The following is an 18,951-nucleotide window of genomic DNA, read 5'->3' as shown; positions in this document are numbered from 1 at the left end:
CGCTATCCTACATAAGCTTCTTACATTTTTTCACCACTGCTGTTATATTTCCACATCATCATACATTTGTTGTATTGTCATTTATCATTTACATCATATGTTGTGATACATCAAACATAAGCTGCCACGCATGTCTACAATTTTCAAACAGATACATCACATGCTGTGCAAATTTTTCAACAATTTTTTGGCTAACTTGGAGTGTTTTATAGAAACACGGGAGTTCTATAGAGGTATTTTTTGGTCATTTTCTGACAAAAATGGGGTGTCTCAGAAAAAGAGGTTCCACTCTATGGCCACATTCAACCCATTCTTCACCATATCCAAGCGGTGTATCCATTTCTGCTCTAGTTGCCTTAGTGCTAGATCTCTGTCACCTCCTCTTGCTTTGGCTTCAATGGTTTGGATAACACACCATCTCAGTTCTGTGTGTTTATGTTGTTTTTTGACAAAATGGGCTACCATTGGTTTGTCCTCTATTTTGTTTTTCAGTCAGGACCTGTGCTCACATATCCTTTGTCGGATTTCATGCTTGCTTTTACCTATATAATATAGGTTGCACAGGCATCTGATTAAGTAGACGCTCCATTTTGTAAGGCAATTGGAGAAGGTCTTGTATTTCCATACCGTGCCATTGAGCGATTTTTCTTTTTGGTCTTGAGTTAGGTGGCATACTGAACATTTACCACAGCGGTAATGTCCTACCACGGGAGGTAGATGCCATAGGGTATTTTGGGCATTGGTTGTGGATTTTTCTGTTGGGTACGTGTGTATGAGTCGATCTTTGATGTTTCTATTTCTTTTAAAGGCGAAACGTGCCGTCGTTGGTATGAAACTATCCATCTGTAGCAGATGCCAGTTGGCGAGAATTGTTTTTCTGAGGGCGTTGCTTACAGGTGAGAAGGTGGTGACACATGTCATTTGGTCATTGTATTCTATTCTAGGTTGTTTCGTTAGGCAATCCGTCCTATTTCTGTTTCTTGCAGTTTTCCGAGCTTTCCTGATAATGGCCAGAGAGTACCCTCTTGTTTTCAGGCGGTTTTCCAGGTCTTTCCCATGGTGGTCGTATTCGGATATGGAGGAGCAGTTCCTTCTTATTCTTAGGAACTGCCCGTATGGCAGATTTTCTTTGAGAGATTGCAGATGGAAGCTTGAGAAGTTAAGTAATGTGTTCATGTCCGTGGGTTTCCGATACAGTGTGTCCAAGCACACCAGCACAGGTTTCTCCCTGTAGAGATACACCCATCACTGACCTCCTATTTTACTTGCTTATATTTTAGATGTCCCAATCAATGCGACAGACCAAGCCCACTGAATTTGTCCTGAAGACGGCACCAGATACAACAATAACAGCTGAATGCCAGAAACACCATTCATGTGTCGACTAGATAGATGTGTAGTCAACCAGACCACATTTTAAGTCACAACCGTTACTAACTCACACTATGAAAAAGTGAAAGTAAAGAACCAATGTATCAGGTTCTTTACTAAGCCTCAAATGTTGAAAGTATCCACAATTATTTATGTTAAGCAAAAAGGGCTTTTGTCAATAGCAGTGTGATGCAACTTGTTTTAAATTCAAATACAAATAAATGTAATTGTTTTGCATACAGTTCGGGTGTTCTCATATGTGCAGATTAACCAACAGAGATCTGCTAATTGTGTGCTGGACCCATAACCGGCCATTGTGAAACAGGTGGGGTAGCCTAGGTTCTTTTCTTTGTTTAACTTAGTAAAGATATTATACATTGTCGGGGAGACACATGAGCCTTGTGGGACACCACAAGTGATGTGAATTGGGTCCGCTGCAGCTACAGGGGAGAACACTCTCATCGTACGGTTAGCTAGGAAGGATTGTACCCATGCTATAGCTTCACTTGAGAAATGGGCGGCAGACGCTAAGTGGTTGCATAACACTGCATGATCCACCAGGTCAAAGGCCGCCGATAGGTCAAAGAGGAGGAGCATAGCTGTTTTAGATTTATCCTTCAACTCATCGATTTGTGTCTTGAGGTCGATTAGGGCTGTTTGTCATGATCTCTGCTTCCAAAAGGTCAGGGTTTGCCCAACTCCCTTGGAAGCAGATCCATAACCCAGGTTCCGAGTGCCAACCAGTCCCAATTGAGACCTTTTGGACCCAGCCCTGGCGCCAGTGGCACCAGGCTCATAAATATGCCCAGTCCCAGCGCTGGAAGCGCCGGGCTCATAATGCTTGGGTGGACTTACCTGCAGCAGACCATGCTGCTTACTTGCCTGCCAGTTGAGCCTCTGATCCTCTTCTGTTTGGAACTACTTTTCCTGTTGGGTGGGGCAGGAGCCACTCCCTAGGCTCAGAACACTGGAACTCTTCTGGAAAGCAGGAACTCTTTTCTTACCTAGGCGTGGCTGTGGAAGGAGACACCTAAGCACTACAGGAGGCTATTTAAACCACACCCGATGGATGAATCTTGCTTTGCGTTATTCTGCATCCTCTGCAGCAGAACGCTCATCGTGTCTTCTGCATCTGATCCTGGGCCTAAGGAAAAAGGCTTACCATCCTGAATCCAGTCTTCAGCAACACCTATAAAGACAAGAAAGAACAGGTTAGCATTACGGTCTTCAGTGACAGCTCTTCACTTACCTGGTCCATCGGCTGTCACCAACGCCTTGCGCTGCATTCCGGCATCTGAAAGACAAAGGCTTACCTACTCTTCGTGCGCTCCGGAGGTCTTCACACTGCATTCCGGCATCTGAAAGACAAAAGCTTACCAACTCTTCGCACGCTCCGGAGGCCTTCGGCGCTGCATCCCGCATCTGAAAGACAAAACAAGGTGCGTTTAAAGACATTGGGGAACTTTAATACTCACGTGCCATTACTCCTTTCCACATCTAACCCAGTGGGTATTCCGGCACCCTGCAGCCGCTCCGAACTTGTACCTGCAAAATAAAAAGACAGTTAGAGCGCATCGTGAAGCAGGCAACAAGCGCTTACTTACGTGCTTCCAGGCGCTTCTATTCATCACACGGGCTCCATCGTCAACTCACTTCAGCCCGTCATCCGCCATCGCCGGAACCCTGCAAAACAAGAGACATCAGTACTAAAGACTTTAAAGACATTAGAATTACTCGAAACTTACCGTTCGTGCAGTAAACGACGGACAGCAGTCCTCTGAAGTCAAGAGGCCTGCTCCCCTTATCCAGTGAAGAAACTGGTTACAGCACCCTGCCCCGAGGCAGATGGAGAGCACGGCGTTCACTTACCTAAGGTGAGAGCGTTAACCTTTGGGGTTCTACAGGAGAAGAGAAAGGGAAGAAGAGAGAGACATTCAATAACCCAATTCATTAATCCCATATTTCCTATCTGCAGACATCTTACCCTTCGAGTCAGACATACAGTGCACAGAGGTCCAGCCCAAAGAGCCAGCCGTGTGTTACACATCACCTTTGAAGATACGGCATACGCCCAGTCAAGACCGGCGCCTCTACGGGAATCAGGTGAGCGTTACAGAACGCAAAGCCTACCACAAAACTCCCGTCCAGGCGCTATGGAAACCTCGGATACCGACCAGCTAGCCCAGTTACTTGGGGAACTAAGGGCAGAAGTGCATGCAGCCCGTCAGGAAACGAACGCTCTAAGAAGGGAACTGATTATTTCCAAGGAGCGAACAGATGATCTCGCTAGACAATTGCTACAGTCACAAGCTGGACAGACCCCGTTACCCGCATCTGGGGGAAATCTTCCTTCTACATCCTCTATGAATCCAGTGCAGATCAACCTACCTGGGAATGTACCTCTGGCTCCGCCCGAACGATTTTCGGGTGACCCAAAGAGGTTTGCAGTATTTATCAATCAGTGCCGGTTGCATTTCTTATGCCGGCCAGCAGCCTTTCCAACTGATCAAGCTAAAGTAGCTTTCGTGCTTTCGTACCTTAGTGGCAATGCGGCAGACTGGTCGATCCCTCTAGTAAATCAAGATGATCCGGTCCTCTATGATTTTCAAGCTTTTCAGCTCAGTATGGAAAAACTGTTCGCAAGACATTCACAGGGGCAGGCCTTGGACAATGAGCTTCTTTCGTTGCGACAAGGTAATCAAGACCTTTTGGCTTATATTGCGTCTTTCAACAGACTGATAGTGGAAACTCAATGGCCTGAGGACAAAAGGATTACGCTGTTGTATAGAGGTCTACGTGGAGAGCTCAAAGATGTGTTAGCCCAAGTAGTGAATCCCCCACAAGATTGTTCGGACTATATAGACTTAGTCGTTCAAATAGATCACAGACTGCAGAACAGGAAGGCGATAGTTCCAAGTTTGATGCTCGAGTATTTTCCAAACCGCCAACTCCTTCCAAAGGAGTAGACTCCGGGGAACCCATGCAAATAGGGGGTCTGAAAGGTCCTCTAACACAAAAGGAGCGGGAAAGGAGAAAACAGTTGCAATTATGCCTCTATTGCGGAAACTCAGGGCACTTTCTTCGAGACTGTCCGGTGAAGCCTGCCAAGAAGGCAGTAGGAGCCGCAGTTACCAAAGTTACAAACTCTGAGCAGGGAAACGACCTTGCCCGACAAGAATAGAGGTCCTCTTGCCGAGCGTGAAAACCAGTTCCGTGACCTCGCATTTCGTGATACCTATGGTCCTCATTAGCCCTGATAATCCGGATCGATTACATGCAATTGAAGCTTACGTCGACAGCGGTGCCATCGGCAATTATGTGGATCATGAAATGGTTTTGAGGATGAATCTACCTCTTTGTCCCAAGGCTGTAAAGGACGTCATTACTACGGTGGATGGTACGGAGATAGCCTCCGGGCCAGTAACGCATACCACTCAAGAAGTGACGCTAGTAAGTCAAGATGGACACCATGAAAAGATTGTGTTCGATGTGATCAAGGCCCCTCAGTTTCAGATTATTCTAGGAATACCTTGGTTAGAGAAACACAATCCTCTGATCGATTGGCGAGCAAGAACGGTCCAGTTTCCAGAATGTGTCTCTACTTGTCACCCTCCACCTGGTGTTGCACTGGCAGCAATTTCTTCAGAGACTCCCCAGTTACCTCCCGAATACCTAGAATACCAAGATGTTTTCTGGAAGGATCAGGCTAACTCTCTACCTCCTCATAGGTCTTATGACTGCCAGATAGACCTGATACCTGGATCTACTCCTCCTTGTAGTAGAATTTATGCCCTCACCGAGCCTGAGAACCTTCACCTTCGACAATACCTGGATCAATACCTGGCAAATGGGTTTATTCATCCTTCCAAGTCCCCTGCTTCTTCAGCTTTGTTCTTTGTTCCAAAAAAGGAAGGAGACCTTAGAACTTGTATAGATTATCGCTCCCTGAACCAGATCACCGTTAAGAATAGATATCCGTTACCTTTGATCCCTGAACTCCTGGACCAAGTCAGAAAAGCATGCATATATACAAAGCTGGATCTTAGAGGAGCTTACCACTTGGTACGAGTAAAAGAGGGCGATGAATGGAAGACGGCCTTCCGCACCAAATATGGGCTATTTGAATATCAGGTCATGCCCTTCGGACTTTGCAATGCCCCGGCCGCCTTTCAATATTTTATGAACGATGTCCTCAGAGAGCTCATAGATGTGTGTGTTGTTGTTTACATTGACGACATCCTCGTTTATTCTTCATCGGAATCTGAACATCGGAAACACGTGAAAATGGTCCTCGAAAGATTGCGACAACACAAACTTTTCGCTAAGTTGGAAAAATGTGTTTTCAACGTGACTGAAGTTGAATTCTTGGGATTCATATTATCACCTGGCGGAGTGCGTATGGATTCAAAGAAGGTCGATGCAGTTCTCAAATGGCCATCACCATCCTCCGTAAAAGGTGTGCAAAGCATGTTAGGCTTCGCTAACTTTTACCGCAGGTTTATCCCCGAATTCTCTCGAATAGTCCAGCCCATCACTGCCTTGTTAAAGAAAAACAAACGTTTTGAATGGTCTACCGAGGCGGAACAAGCTTTCCAGGATTTGAAGACTAAATTTATCTCTGCACCAATCTTAAAACACCCTCGCCCCGAACTCCCCTAGATCGTGGAAACTGATGCTTCAAGCCTTGCCATGGGGGCAGTTCTATCACAAAAGGACCCGGTAACCAATCAGTTGCATCCCGTGGCTTTTTGGTCCCGCAAATTCTCGCCTCCTGAAATCAATTACACGATTACTGACAAGGAACTTCTGGCTATCAAGTCTGCCTTTAAGGCTTGGCGGCATTATCTACTGGGGGCCCGACACACCGTTACTGTGATTACGGATCACCGAAACCTGCAATATTTGAAAACCGCAAAAGCCCAATCCTCTAGACAACTCCGTTGGGCATTATTCTTTGCCGAGTTTGACTTCATAATTACCTATCGACCTGGTACAAAAAACGGTAAAGCTGATGCCCTTTCTCGGATGGGAGTGGAAGAACACTTGATCAACCCTAAACCTGTACCAATCATTCCCGAACAAAGAATTCTGGGTGTAATCGCCCCACAATCCATAGAGGAAGTTAAGGATAAAGCCAGGCAACTTGTAACTCCAGCAGACATACAGAATTGGCATCTGCAGGGAAAGGACTTTGCAGTAAAGGACAACTTATTGTATTTCCAAGAACGATTATACCTGCCCAGCACAGATTTACAGAAAAAAGTAATCTCTTGTTATCACGATTCTTTAATGGAAGGACATCCCGGTATGGCCAAGACCTCAGAAAAGATCAAGCGCTACTTCTGGTGGCCGTCTTGGAAAAAAGATATCAGAGACTTTATAATGTCCTGTGGAGTATGTGCCCAAAACAAGAGTCAAAAGGAAAGACCAGCAGGCCTCTTACGCCCTATTGACATCCCACCTCGCCCTTGGCATACGCTTTCTATGGACTTCATCACCGATCTACCTCCATGCTCCGGATACAATACGATTCTAGTAATCGTGGACTTATTCTCCAAGATGGCGCATTTCATTCCGCTCAAAGGCTTGCCAACAGCAGCAACTCTGGCCCGAGAATTTCTCGAAAACATCGTCCGACTGCACGGTTTTCCTTCGGTTCTAATTTCGGATCGAGGTAGTCAATTTATTTCTCATTTTTGGCGAAGTTGCTGTCGGTCGGCTCAAATTGATGTGAGACTATCGACCAGTCACCACCCTCAGACCGACGGACAAACCGAGAGGACCAATCAAACTCTGGAACAGTATTTACGCTGCATGCTGCAACAAACTGAAAAAACTTGGAAAGACATCCTTTGGATAGCCGAATATGCCTACAATAACTCTGTCCATTCGGGAACTGGGAAAACCCTGTTTTTTCTTTTGTACGGCAGTCACCCTCGAACCTCGGAGTTGGATCCCCTCCAAGATCTTGAAACACCAGCAGTAGACTACCTGCATTCTACTATCACCCAAGCCTTTAAGGAAGCTGTTTCTCACCTTCAAAGGGATAAAGAACAATACAAGAAAGGAGCAGATCAACATCAGAAGGAAGCCCCTCAATATCAAGTAGGGGATCAAGTCTGGTTATCCACCAAATATCTACCTCTAAAAGGGCCACGCACATTCAACCCAAGATACCTTGGTCCCTATTCCATCACTACCATAGTAAACCCAGTAGCGGTCAAGTTGGACTTGCCCCCGCACATGAAGATACATCCGGTCTTCCACGTCTCTCTATTAAAACCCGTGCAACCTCAAACCCGACTAACTAAATCTCCAAAACCTATCCTAGTTGATGGGGAACTCGAGTTTGAAGTCAAAAGCATTCTGGACTCCAAGATCTCCAAATCTAAACTATTTTACCTAATTGACTGGAAAGGCTACAGCCCCCAAGAGAGATCCTGGGAACCTGCTGAATATGTCCACGCTCCTCGCCTAATCAAAAGATTTCACCGAACATTTCCTGACAAGCCAAAACCCCCGGAGAAGCCCGGTTTGGGAGGGGCCTTGAGGGGGGGTACTGTCATGATCTCTGCTTCCAAAAGGTCAGGGTTTGCCCAACTCCCTTGGAAGCAGATCCATAACCCAGGTTCCGAGTGCCAACCAGTCCCAATTGGGACCTTTTGGACCCAGTCCTGGCGCCAGTGGCACCAGGCTCATAAATATGCCCAGTCCCAGCGCTGGAAGCGCCGGGCTCATAATGCTTGGGTGGACTTACCTGCAGCAGACCATGCTGCTTACTTGCCTGCCAGTTGAGCCTCTGATCTTCTTCTGTTTGGAACTACTTTTCCTGTTGGGTGGGGCAGGAGCCACTCCCTAGGCTCAGAACACTGGAACTCTTCTGGAAAGCAGGAACTCTTTTCTTACCTAGGCGTGGCTGTGGAAGGAGACACCTAAGCACTACAGGAGGCTATTTAAACCACACCCGATGGATGAATCTTGCTTTGCGTTATTCTGCATCCTCTGCAGCAGAACGCTCATCGTGTCTTCTGCATCTGATCCTGGGCCTAAGGAAAAAGGCTTACCATCCTGAATCCAGTCTTCAGCAACACCTATAAAGACAAGAAAGAACAGGTTAGCATTACGGTCTTCAGTGACAGCTCTTCACTTACCTGGTCCATCGGCTGTCACCAACGCCTCGCGCTGCATTCCGGCATCTGAAAGACAAAGGCTTACCTACTCTTCGTGCGCTCCGGAGGTCTTCACACTGCATTCCGGCATCTGAAAGACAAAAGCTTACCAACTCTTTGCACGCTCCGGAGGCCTTCGGCGCTGCATCCCGCATCTGAAAGACAAAACAAGGTGCGTTTAAAGACATTGGGGAACTTTAATACTCACGTGCCATTACTCCTTTCCACATCTAACCCAGTGGGTATTCCGGCACCCTGCAGCCGCTCCGAACTTGTACCTGCAAAATAAAAAGACAGTTAGAGCGCATCGTGAAGCAGGCAACAAGCGCTTACTTACGTGCTTCCAGGCGCTTCTATTCATCACACGGGCTCCATCGTCAACTCACTTCAGCCCGTCATCCGCCATCGCCGGAACCCTGCAAAACAAGAGACATCATTACTAAAGACTTTAAAGACATTAGAATTACTCGAAACTTACCGTTCGTGCAGTAAACGACGGACAGCAGTCCTCTGAAGTCAAGAGGCCTGCTCCCCTTATCCAGTGAAGAAACTGGTTACAGCACCCTGCCCCGAGGCAGATGGAGAGCATGGCGTTCACTTACCTAAGGTGAGAGCGTTAACCTTTGGGGTTCTACAGGAGAAGAGAAAGGGAAGAAGAGAGAGACATTCAATAACCCAATTCATTAATCCCATATTTCCTATCTGCAGACATCTTACCCTTCGAGTCAGACATACAGTGCACAGAGGTCCAGCCCAAAGAGCCAGCCGTGTGTTACACATCACCTTTGAAGGTACGGTATACGCCCAGTCAAGACCGGCGCCTCTACGGGAATCAGGTGAGCGTTACACTGTTTCAGTATCATGAAGTGGTCTGAAACCAGATTGCCGCGATCCTAATAGTTGGTGTGACTCCAGATAGTTTTGGATCTGGAGGTAGGCTACTCTATCAATGATTTTAAGGAGAAATGGGACTGTGGTAATAGTCCTATAGTTAGTACGGATCGCTGGGTCAAGGGTCTGTTTTTTAAGTAGAGGCAATACCCAAGATTCTTTAAGGTTTGTGGGTACAGTGCTACAACTAAAGAAAGCATTGATTAGTTTCGAAATAAAGGGTGCTAAATCTCTGGCTGCGTCCTTGATGACTTGCGCAGGGCAACTGTCGCCTTGACAGTTCGAGGGTTTAAGGGATAAAATAACCTTTTCAGTTTCCAATATGGAAATGTTGGTAAACCTGAAGGGTTTGCAATTACTTTGAGTAGCTGTGCTGGGTGTCTCTGTCAGTGGAGTGGTATGGGTTCCCCTAGAGCTCAGGGAAGCTTTTTTCTTGGCAATTTTAGATTGAAGGGTTGTGATTTTATTTGCTATGGCATTCTGGATGCTGGTACACCATGATTTGTCCTTGGGGACATTATCTGTAGGAGCAATTGGGTTTTCCATTTCCCGGAGAATGGAAAAGAGTTCTTTAGAATTAGAGTTGGCTTTACTAATTCTTTCGTTAAATGTGTCTTTTTTAGTTTGAATTATTTCCTTCTTGTATTTTTTGGCAAAGTTGGCGAGTGAAGTTTTATTCTCAGCTGTAGGAGAGTGCCTCCAGATAGCTTGGAGATTGCGTTTTTGGATGCGTAGTTCTTTGAGTTGGGGGGTGAACCATGAACTGAGGTGAGCTTCTCGTTTACTTTTACGAAGTTTGATAGGGGCAATCATGTCCAGAGCTTTGGCCGTAGAGTTGTTGAATGACTCAACTAACGCGCTTGGGTTGGATTCACTGGAGCTAGCCATGAGAGCTGGTAAGAGTAGTGGGAGGAGTTTTCAGCCGTTCCACAAACCACGATTGGAAGTATGGTGGAAAGACCTGCAGAAATGGGCAGAACCGGAAACCATGGTATGGCTAGAAGCTAGAAGTGTTGGGGGGGGGTGAGGAAACTGAGACCCTGATGGCCTGGAAACTATTGATAGCAGAACTATTTGGGTCAATGCACGACCCGGTGGATCCCACGGAAAGGAATACCCCATCACAAGATACAGAAATAGAACATTAGTGAAAGCAGGCTGGTAACAGGGGGTGGGTAAAGGGAGGCAGTGAACAGGATTGAAAATGTATAACCGAAATGTTATTGTACACACTACAAGTTTGGTTTGTATTGTTTGTTTAAATATTCAATAAAAAATAAAAAAATTTAAAAAAAGAATGTAAAGTTAAAACCAGGACTGGACACACATCACCCGTCTGGAATGGGCCGTGTTGGCATACCAGCCCCTTAATTTTGAAAGTTTGAATGATGGCTCTTGTAAATAAATAAGAGTAAATGGTGTTAGGCTTGTCTAAACCGAGGCAGCTTTAACTGGAGTCGAGTGTGCGCAGAGTTGAATTCTCTCTATCCAGAAGAGTGAACGTTTGGACCCTTTCTAGGTGAAACTGCCGTTCTTTTTGATACATGACACGACGCACAGTTTGCTCCGTTCTATTATGCGCGTATTGCGATACCTCCAGACGTAGTAGCGCCACCTACTTTGGAACAGCGATTTCTGCAGGCACCCGGCGGTCATGTGCACGTGTTGTGTTTTGGGCGCGGCTTAAGGAAATCGTAGAAGGGTGGAGGAACGGACTGCAGGTGGTGTGGTGGTGCTTAGAGGCTGGCAGGTTAGTTGTTGGGCAGTTCAGTGAGCGATATTTCAAAGGCACTTCGTGTGGTTTTCTTATTACCTTTGTTCTGTTGGAAACCCGAGAACTGCATGACCCCGAAAAAAAAATACGACTCGATTATTCCACGATTTCGATCGCATACGTGACGAATCTACAAATTTAGGCCATAGGCGATTGCTTCTCGAGTAATCTTTCGCCTCCAGGTGTAGTAGCAGACCCTACCGTCTTTATTCATTTTTACGTACGGAGAAACCCCAGAAGTGGTCGGTTTCTAACCCAGAGTTCGTATTTGAATTGTCTGTGAAGCGTGGGCAGAAAGTACTGAGTTTTAAGCAGGCGCGAAGAAAGTAATTGAGGAATCGGATGTCGGCACACACGTTGTTTATATCATTTACTTCCCTATACTCTGTGAACAGTTATCTTGTTTTTCAGATGACGTTGTTCTATTGCCCGTTTTTAATACTGAGTTTTTCTTGCAGTTATTTGTAGTAACGACACTTTTTTTTTGTGTGTGAACATTTCGTGAATAAGGCCCTCCCCTTTTCAAGCGAGGAAATCGGTGTTTTGTAGTCTTGATTCAGCAACGGCAAATGTTGTGTCAAAGTAAACACTCGCGTTTTTTCTTGTAACGTTTTTGCCGCTCACTTTGTATCGTCCTTTCTGTAACCATATATTGTTGCTCCGTTTGCAACTGTTTATAAACCTGTTGTAAAGTAAATTGTGCTGTTGCAGAAACGTAAAATGAAGCGCTGGCTTCTTACTAGTATGAGCGAGTAAATGGTGGGATGACGACTATTCCACTATACTGTTTTGATCGGGGTGCTGCCGTTAAACCGGGTTTCTGTCGCAATATGAGGTTGGTGATTATAGGGTCTGTGCCGTCGCTCATGGCGGCCCGAGGACATTGCCTGCCAGCCGCCCATGTCAGTACCAACTTATAAATTGTTTTCTAAATAGTTTGAAGGTTTAGGTGCTACAGCAGTTTAGTCTAAAAACACACAGAACTCGCTACTTAACTACCCCAATCTATGACTTAATGTGACATTTTAATTGAGTTAAAATATTTGCCTTATTTTATGTCTGCATATTTTTTTGTTGTTCAGGTTACCGTTCCACACATCTTTTGTTATGAGACTTCAAAGTACATTTACAAAACTAGAAGTTTTTTTTTTTTTCATCGCCGATTTGTTTTCTGGTTTTTGTATTCTTTCATTCTAGCAGGGTTAAAATAACAATACAATCGTGTTGGTTTTTCTTAACGTATATCTTAACGAATTTATATATTTGCCACAGTGGTTTATTAAGCTGCGTACTTTTCAAGTCCCCTCTACAAAGCAGTGCATTGTTGGAAGCCAAAAATGGGGATGAGGGGAGGGCAGGTGGGTGATGATTTGTCAGGCCCAGGGATGTAGGAAGAGGGGATACTTGACTGGAGAGGTTGTTGTCCCTGATCCGTGTCCTATGCTGATTTAACATTTGAAAACTTGACCCCTGGTAAATAGTCTCTGCTTTGATACAACCATAAGGCAATCCTGCAATAGGGCCATTTTACTGTGTCTGCCCCAAACCCAACTCCCGCCACGCATGTGTATACCCGTCCCATTTGCGAACGTGTCCGCAACGTCATCATGTGACCGCACCCACGCTAAGCATGGGTCCTTGTTCGCGAACACAGTCCAGACCCCCGGGCACACACAAAGTGCTTTTTGAGCAATCCAAGATATTTTCCTGTGAACTTCCCCCTTGCGCATGTCCCTAGCGATCTGTGTACTTTTTGAACCCTCATTCTGATTTTGGATTTCCAGAACTGAGCATTGTTCCAGATTGCTGGTAATCAGAAATTGCTTTTGCTGTGCTGTGCTCTTTTACGTATGGAGAAGATGGCAACCATGGCGAGTCCTGCTTGTGCTGCCTCAACATCAGCACAACCCCCAGCCCCCGCTCCACCATCTCCCCACGGGCCTGCAGAGAGGAACAGGGATGAGGTAGAGGAAGTCTCTACTACTAGCACTCGCCATGAATCTCGGGTGTGTAGGTTGTTTGCCACTCCTGATGGAGTACCGAAAGCTTGTGCAAACAAAGTGTACTGCACTCAGTGCCAGTTGGTGCTGAGTCGTGGCAAACCAGGTTTGTACAGCTACGGTACTGCCTCAATGAAGCGACACCTAAGGTCGTTCCACTGCGGGGCTATTCGTAAGGTTGTACCTTGCGATAAATGAGTAGGTTGAGTTCCCCTGCAGCATCCTCTGTTTCTGCACCTGCCACCACAAGAGGTACTCCTGTGGGGCAGCGCATCCCTCCAGCTGCCTCTCAGGCCATACGTGATGCTGTAGACCCTTACCTTTCGAGGGTCACAGTATTGTGTATGTACTGCGACGCAGTACTTTGCAGGAGGGAGACCCTTCAAAGTACTTTCAAGACTGCGGTCCGGGAGCATGAGAAGGACTGCCCACTACCCGATTAAGGCCCACCCTACACCTTCCTCTCTCCACCTGCCCTTTCTTATCCCTGTGGTTGGTGCCCCTTCCTTACCCTCCCTTCCTTTCCTTGTCAGCTCTGAAAAACAAAAAAAAAAGACAAAACAACAAACACCCTGCCCCCCACAAAAAAAGGCTCTTTTCAGTGCCGCCTTTCACAGTTCAAAAATAGAAGTGCCATTGAAATGCTGCAGGACTCTGTGCATTTTTTTAGCGGTCCGGACATTTTAACATTTTTGGGGTGCTGCACTGTCAAAACCATTGCACTCTTCTCCGGGAGGAAGTGGTGGCTCTGAAAAGAGCCCTTTTGTGTTTTTTTTTTTTTTTTGTGTTTCAAAAACTTCAAATGGTCAACACCTACTGGAAAAAGGATTGCTATAATTCCAAAAAGGGTTGCAATGCATATTGTATATTTCGCAGAAAAATATGATTGCCATCATAAGTTAGATGTACTCCATCTCTGTGAAAAATGTGTGTACTACGAAACATATTTTCATTTTGAAAAGAGGAAATGCCAACATCTCTCAAAAAGGCACAAACAGTGTCATGATCTCTGCTTCCAAAAGGTCAGGGTTTTCCCAACTCCCTTGGAAGCAGATCCATAACCCAGGTTCCGAGTGCCAACCAGTCCCAATTGGGACCTTTTGGACCCAGTCCTGGCGCCAGTGGCACCAGGCTCATAAATATGCCCAGTCCCAGCGCTGGAAGCGCCGGGCTCATAATGCTTGGGTGGACTTACCTGCAGCAGACCATGCTGCTTACTTGCCTGCCAGTTGAGCCTCTGATCCCCTTCTGTTTGGAACTACTTTTCCTGTTGGGTGGGGCTGGAGCCACTCCCTAGATTCAGAACACTGGAACTCTTCTGGAAAGCAGGAACTCTTTTCTTACCTAGGCGTGGCTGTGGAAGGAGATACCGAAGCACTACAGGAGGATATTTAAACCACACCCGGTGGATGAATCTTGCTTTGCGTTATTCTGCACCCTCTGCAGCAGAACGCTCATCGTGTCTTCTGCATCCGGTCCTGGGCCTAAGGAAAAAGGCTTACCATCCTGAGTCCAGTCTTCAGCAACACCTATAAAGACAAGAAAGAACAGGTTAGCATTCCGGCATCTGAAAGGCAAAGGCTTACCTACTCTTCGTGCGCTCCGGAGGTCTTCACACTGCATTCCGGCATCTGAAAGACAAAAGCTTACCAACTCTTCGCACGCTCCGGAGGCCGTCGGCGCTGCATCCCGCATCTGAAAGACAAAACAAGGTGCGTTTAAAGACATTGGGGAACTTTAATACTCAAGTGCCATTACTCCTTTCCACATCTAACCCAGTGGGTATTCCGGCACCCTGCAGCCGCTCCGAACTTGTACCTGCAAAATAAAAAGACAGTTAGAGCGCATCATGAAGCCGGCAACAAGCGCTTACTTACGTGCTTCCAGGCGCTTCTATTCATCACACGGGCTTCATCTTCAACTCACTTCAGCCCGTCATCCGCCATCGCCGGAACCCTGCAAAACAAGAGACATCATTATTAAAGACTTTTAAAGACATTTGAATTACTCGAAACTTACCGTTCGTGCAGTAAACGACGGACAGCAGTCCTCTGAAGTCAAGAGGCCTGCGCTACCTATCCAGTGAAGAAACTGGTTACAGCACCCTGCCCCGAGGCAGATGGAGAGCTCGGCATTCACTTACCTAAGGTGAGAGCGTTAACCTTTGGGGGTCTACAGGAGAGGAGAAGAGGAAAGAGATAGGGACACCCCAGTTCATTAACCCCATATTTTCTATCTGCAGACATCTTACTCTTCACGTCAGGCATACAGTGCACAGAGGTCCAGCCCAAAGAGCCAACCGGGTGCTACACATCACCTTTGAAGATACGGTAGTCGCCCAGTCAAGACCGGCGCCTCTGCGAGAATCAGGTGAGCGTTACAAACAGCCTTGTTGACATTGCGCCTCGCTTTCTCCATTTGTGGACCAAATGAAGAAGAACGCAGCCACATTTGTCTATGCGCAATACGAGAAAAAATTACTCTGTAGTTTGGAAACATGTCCATGACTTTCCCAAGTCCTTATTTCATTGCAAATTGTAAAGAGATTTCAGAGACATGTCCTAAACTGTTCCCTCCACAATGATTAATAATTATGTCTGGATAACGCTGGTTCACCAAAGTAGCAGAAAGAGGTACCAAATCCAGCCACTTCATTCCACGCACTCTATGACAGTGCACTTCCACATGAGGGAATCCAAGATGTGCCGCCACATCAGTCATCTGCATGCACCTCCAACCAATTTATCCAAGAGTCTCCCAAAATCCAGACAATCTGCCTTCTGAAAGACACAGCCATAGCTATCTGCTCTCCTCTCAAGAAACAGACTTTCTGACACATCGCACCCAGTAAACCAATCCCTTGCCCTGCTAAGTCTCATTTGCATGACTCTCAGCCTCAAAATCCCTGTATGTAATACGCGCTGTCCGCGGACAACTGCTGGATCTGTTGAAAATCGTAAAATCTGAGCGTAGGGAATCAAAATTTAAATAGTGTGCCCCACTTCCCCCTTGAGGTTGGCTCTGAAAAGAGCTTTTTGCTTTTTTTTTTTTGTTAAAGATGCTTCAGACACACTTTTATTTTATACTTTTGTTTTTCTTATTTTCCTCCAAATATCTTCACATTAGCTTCTCCAAAGCAATCCTTCTATTCCAAAACAGCATTGCATTTCCCATGAAAGATAAAAACATGCCACCTGCTTTAAAGTAAACAACATTACCAGATTCAATGTTGTCATTATTGCAAAACAACATCCCAGCTCTAATCATAAAAGCCAACATTCCTTGGTTAACTAAACACCTAGCGCCATTTTGATGAGGACCACAAACTTAACTATTGTCCCATACTGCCCTAGGTAACAAAGTAGAAAAAATAACCTTGGCATTTGGAAGGGCTTTCATGACTGCCTGAACCAAGTTTTGTAGCTCTTGCAACAAAGTAGGGGCACTGACATAGCCCAAATGCACAGCACCACATTGCAGGACAACTATATCTGGACTATTGAACCTAGCCATATCCTGACAAACTTCCAGCACTCCCTGCAAATTAAAACCAGGCATAGTGCACCACACCACCTCCACTCCTTTTTATATCAAAATTGTTAGCCACATTCCCAGATTTAGCATACTTCTCCAAACCAATCACACATCCATCTCCAACCACCAACACCCTGACTTTCTCCAAATCAGTCATCTTCACTACACACAGCCTCTCTCAATACAAAGCAGAACCTCAACAACTGATTGGCTAATCCCCAAAATGCACTCCCATTTCATGCTCAGTAGCCCCGGATGGGGCACACCCTGTCCGCGAACAGCCACAGTGTCCGCGGATTGCTTAACACTGGGGCAGCCCTTCTTCCCTTTCCACTTCAATCACTGCACCATTCCCTCATTGGCTACTGTTAAGCAGTCGCACAACCATCCACCAATCACATCCAAGAACTCTACATCTAACTCCATCATCACAGTTCAGCACTTTAGATGTACTGTTGATCACTCTGAATACAATTCTGCTGTGATTGCAAAGCATCTACAGCAACAACTACTATAAAACTCCAGGATTTCTGCTTGCAGCTTCATGCACATCCACATGCATTAACACAAACTACAGGTATGAATATGTTCTGCAAAGTAGATGTACAGCTCTTGTATAAATGCATATAAACAGGGTAACTGCCACTTACCCTGTATAACCTGGAGTAAAAGCTTACTGTAATTTCTCCCATCTGGTATGATGAAGTGTTACTTGCAAAGCTGTGTGCTCTCCAACTTTGTATTTACCCATATTACTAACTCTAATGTGCAAACTGTTCTTCTCTTCGTCCATTCTGTTATTTGTGTAACCACTGCCACGTATGTATCCACATTTCAACCATAATAGCATTTCATGCATTCTAGTGCTTAGGATGTACATACAATTTCCTTTCTATGCATTCTGGATATTTACTATCGTTTGAATTTCCTTTAGACACAACACACACAGCTGTCTAACAAAGTGTCATTTCATGTTAAAAGATGGGAGAAATAACAGTATGATTGTGTGAGAAAGCTTTTTGGGGTGTTATAAGGTGAGACGCAGCCAGGATGAGTACACGCATCTTTATTCGTACACACAGATGGGGGCTCCCATCTGAAACATCACCACTGCCTCTACAACTGTTCTTCCAATCTACACAACTCTTCCATTCCAGCTGCTTGCCCATCCGTTCTAGAATTTACAACAGCATTCAACTATAAGGCATAAATTAGTTTTCAAGAATGGATTAGCAGATTTTGCTAATAAAATTTTTTTTGATTAGCAATTTTGTACTAATATTGAATGTCACCAGAATTAGTTGTACCCCAAGATATAGAATTAGCAAGAATGTAGAAATGATTTATATGTACCTCCTGATGTATAACATCAGTGCAATGTCTGTAAAATGTAAATGTTCGCTGCAAGATATTTTTAGAATAAAACGTTGGGCTAGGCTTACCTCTCAGGGCCATTCTTATCAAGTGGGAAGGTCCTCTCTGCCTAATCTTCCTTTACACTGCAGACCAATTTCTACAAAATAGGCAAAAAGCAACTCATTTACCGGCTACCAACAACAATGCACACTCACTCTGGAGGGGGGCCTCGAGAATCGACAGCTGAAGAAATGCCAGCGCAGCCACTTGCCAACACCCAGTCCAGCAATCGGGGACAGCGTTGGGGCCTTTCGCCTTTACAAACAAGTGAGGCCTCAAGCCGCTTGGGGGGGGGGCGGGGAGGAGGTCCAGCAACTGCCCCCATGGTTCCAGTCTACAAACTGGCCAGTGTAAAGCTTCCTACTGGCTCTGGCTGCTTGCCTCGTGATAAATAAGGCAGCTAACCTCCATGCACCACTGCAGGCTGCTCGGACTAGCCTATATAGGGCAATAGACCCATGGCTTAACCAAGAACACAAAATGCTTGTGTGGGCCCATATTTATTGGGTCAAAGTGAGCCACCTTTTTGGCCAATGTGGGCCAGTTTGATGAGTTACTGGAGTCCAGTAACTCCTCAAACTGGCCCAATAGTTCCTGAGACAATTGTATGCCCCAGTCCGACCCTGCCCCACTGTTTCCACCATCAGCAGTGGGGAGGCCGGTGGGCACACATCAGAGTCCCCTCCACGGTTCTATATATTATTTAATGACCTTCACTGTATGACAAGTGGCGTAGCTAGGTGGGGGGGGCAGTGTCCCTTGTGCCCCCTACCTAACCTGATAAAAAACAACTAAG

The 18,951-nt window shown here is 45.8% G+C and overlaps 1 protein-coding gene across 3 annotated transcripts in view; it reads left to right on the top strand.

Annotated features, from left to right (window-relative positions):
* Positions 1-11,047: 11,047 nt before the first annotated feature.
* Positions 11,048-18,951, top strand: part of IRAG2 (inositol 1,4,5-triphosphate receptor associated 2) — a 2,448,326-nt gene continuing 2,440,422 nt past the window's right edge. For all 3 annotated transcript variants that reach the window (XM_069628487.1, XM_069628486.1, XM_069628485.1), the window contains exon 1: positions 11,048-11,181. The gene's annotated coding sequence lies outside the window, so the exon portion shown is untranslated. The remainder of the gene's footprint in view (positions 11,182-18,951) is intronic.

This window comes from Ambystoma mexicanum, chromosome 12, assembly GCF_040938575.1.
Source record: "Ambystoma mexicanum isolate Mex_15411 chromosome 12, UKY_AmexF1_1, whole genome shotgun sequence".
NCBI lineage: Eukaryota > Metazoa > Chordata > Amphibia > Caudata > Ambystomatidae > Ambystoma > Ambystoma mexicanum.
Note: the sequence above shows the minus strand (reverse complement) of the source record. Positions and strands in the feature narration are given on the sequence as shown.